Source organism: Pteropus alecto, unplaced genomic scaffold, assembly GCF_000325575.1.
Source record: "Pteropus alecto unplaced genomic scaffold, ASM32557v1 scaffold511, whole genome shotgun sequence".
Lineage (NCBI taxonomy): Eukaryota > Metazoa > Chordata > Mammalia > Chiroptera > Pteropodidae > Pteropus > Pteropus alecto.
The window spans coordinates 908,609-911,945 of record NW_006431911.1 but is presented as its reverse complement, the minus strand read 5'-3'; positions in this window follow the sequence as shown (position 1 = coordinate 911,945).

Sequence of the window (3,337 nt, the reverse complement as noted above, 5' to 3'; positions counted from 1 at the left end):
CCCGTGCCTGCCTTTCCCATGAAAAGAGGTCAGGTAAAAAAAAAAAAAAAAAAAAAAAAAAAAAAAAAAAATCACTGGTTATTGATCTTTTCTCTCCCAGGGACAGCTATTTGCCTTCTTGTGTCATTTTGACTCTTGAGAACTTGACTTGGAAACCATCGGGTTGGGGACCCCCCAAAATTATGGCTGGATAGAAATTTGGGTTGCACCCCATTCATGGCTAGATGTGGATGGGCAGAAACATGGGTTGCACTTCATTTGCAGCTATGGTCTTCCCCACTGTAGCCAGCTCTCAGGAAAATTATGCTTTTATCTTTGGGCGTAGCTCTGATTCTTGGGAGGGTGGTATTTTCTGTACCCTCTTTGGGGACGCTTCTTGTGTCCGTGGGGTTGTTCCATACTGCTGAGAATATTTACTATTTGACTGGGCTGAAACCTCCTTTTCTTTCTTTTTTTTTTTTTTAAATAGTTTTATGATCGGAAATTGGCCACACTGGAAGCCGATATTCAGAGCCTATCCGGAACTTTAAAAAAAAAAAAAAAAGAAAGAAAGCCTTTTCTCCTTAGCTAAAATGAAACTATGTGGCCAGAGGGAAAGAAAAACCTTATGAAGCTATGGTGGAAGGATTGACTAAGACATTCTAAAGACGAACAGCTCTAAAATCTAGAACATTTTCCATCTTAGTTGAAGATCTGCCTGTTGTAAAGAAGCAAATTGAGGATAATGTAATTAGATGGTTGGGTCAGTGTCTAGCTATTATTCAGGTTGCAACCCAATTCTTAGAGGAATTATAAACAACTGTAATTACCTTACAAATTGAGTCTTTACAGGAACAGAAATGCAGCTCTAGAAACAATTCAGAGCCCACCTATCCTTTTTACCAATTACTAAACCTCCCCTATTCATCTCAAAAGGCTTGCAAATATTGTAAAACATCTGGATTTAGGAAATAAAAGCCCTTCTTGGAGAAACTTAAATACTTCCTCTTTTCTTTACTTCTGAGATGTAAATATTCTACCTAGCCTTCTCTAGGAAAGCAAAGCCATCTTTTGAAATGCAAACTTCAAGGAGGTAATTCTTATCAGAAAAAAAAGAAAATAAAGAAAAGCTACTTGGAAATTAGGTGAATGAAAAATCTTTAAAAACTTTTTTTTCCCCACAAATATTAATTAATAAAAGCTTTAGTCACATGAGCAGGTAACTTTAACTTATTACGTCTGCCAGAAACACAATTCAGATCCAACCATTCTCTTAGAACTGAGTTTTGTATTATCATTGGCTAAAAAATTTTTAATGAAAGCTGTAAGTTCTCTGCATCTGTCTGTATGTTTATGAAAGTTATGTTATAGAGGTGTGATAGTTTTCTGCGTCTGGATGGTATCGCTAAAGTTAATTTGTAAAAATCTCTATTTAATAGGCTTAAAGACAAACAAGCTTTTACATAAATCAAGTATACTCTCAGAAATATAGAACCCAAATGTCTTTCAAATTCACGTGATCTAGGATAATCTTTGGTAAATAAAAGCTCGTTTATATTTGTTGCTTTAATTAAATGCTTTTATCCTACCTAGGTTTACTAAAAGTCAAATAAGCTCATTTTCTCTCTTAAAGAATCTGTCAGCAAAGGAAGACAATTTAAGATGATGGTTAGTTATTGCCTCATGAGCGAATTTCATGAGTAATCTTAACATAATTGTTAAGAACAAGTAAATTAAAAATATGTAAGACAAAGGTTAATAAATACACTTTTCAATAATAATTACGTTTTATGGTATGTCTACTTAAAAGTAGTTTTTAAGATCTTTTTGGTAACTTGAAACCTTAAAATGATGACTATTCATTGAATATCTAGATTGTTTTCAAATAAAATAAAATACTGAAACATTATTGTTTTCAAATAAAATAAAATACTGAAACATTAATTACTGAACATAGATTTGCCCACTTTTGGCTTTCTTTTACAGAGAAAGTAAAGATGTCTGGGTCTATTAGTAAACATATGCTGTGCCACATGAAAAAATTTACTAGAGGAAGAATATATTTCTAGAAATTGTGAAATGTATTTATAACTTTGCCAAACCAGAGAATGCTGGAGTAACAGACAGTCCACAGTGTCTACTTCTTTCTTAGTTTTCACTAGGAGCGAAGGAGTCCAAGGATTAAGAATCCTAATTAATAGATGTAATTAAAACCCCTTAGAGGTAATAAAGGTAAAAGAAAACTGTATCTATAAATTGAACTGGATCCTGAATGCTTTTGGTTTCCTCAAATATCTGCCATAGCAAATACCTCCTGCTGTAGCTGGATCGACACCTCTGGTACTGCAGCAAATTCAAGAAATTAACAAACAAGCCACTTGGCTAAAACAGGTTGATGCCCCTTCAGGTATACATCATTTGATTTATTTGATACTAACTGGTTTGGTTCGTGGGGGCCCTGGCTAAGTCTTTCGGTATTATCCTTCTAATAGTTATCATTATAGTGTCGCTGCTGCGTTATGTTCTCTCAGAGATCTCAAGTGCATGTTCACAGCCATCGGCGGTACATCGGATGGTCTCAGCTCGGAGAAACAGAAACAAGATGAACAATGACATGAACGGCAAAATCAGTTTTTCCACGGATCTGACATCATAACCTATGAGTTTCACAATGAGACAATGACGCAGGACAGGGTGAACTCTCCCGAGTGGACATTCAAGTCCTGCTCCTAGAGAGAGGAGTCTTGACTGAGAGCAGGAAAGAATTCAAGTGCACGCCAAAGTAAGAGTCAAAAAGAAAGTTTATTAGAGAAAGGATAATGGTCCATAGACAGAGCATGGTCTGCCCTCAGACAGAGTGAGGGAGCCGAGAGGAGGGGCAGAGAGACAGAGATACGACCAAAGGAACAAAACGCAGACCGAAAGAGAGAAAGACAAAGCCCCAAGACCCTGAGTGTTTGGGGCATTCAATTTATATATCATTCTTATTTTCTATGAATTACATTTTAAAGACGTTGTTTATCTACTTCTATGTGATGGCATGGGTGTACCATGTGAAAGATAAGAGTATGTACCGTCTCAGGTGTGCTAACCTTTTTCCATAGGTTCCCCATGGTTTTGGCCATAGAAAAAGACAAAGCCCCAAGACCCTGAGTGTTTGGGGCATTCAATTTATATATCATTCTTATTTTCTATGAATTACATTTTAAAGACGTTGTTTATCTACTTCTATGTGATGGCATGGGTGTACCATGTGAAAGATAAGAGTATGTACCGTCTCAGGTGTGCTAACCTTTTTCCATAGGTTCCCCATGGTTTTGGCCATAGAAAATGAATGTTGGGGTACCAGACAGTTTTT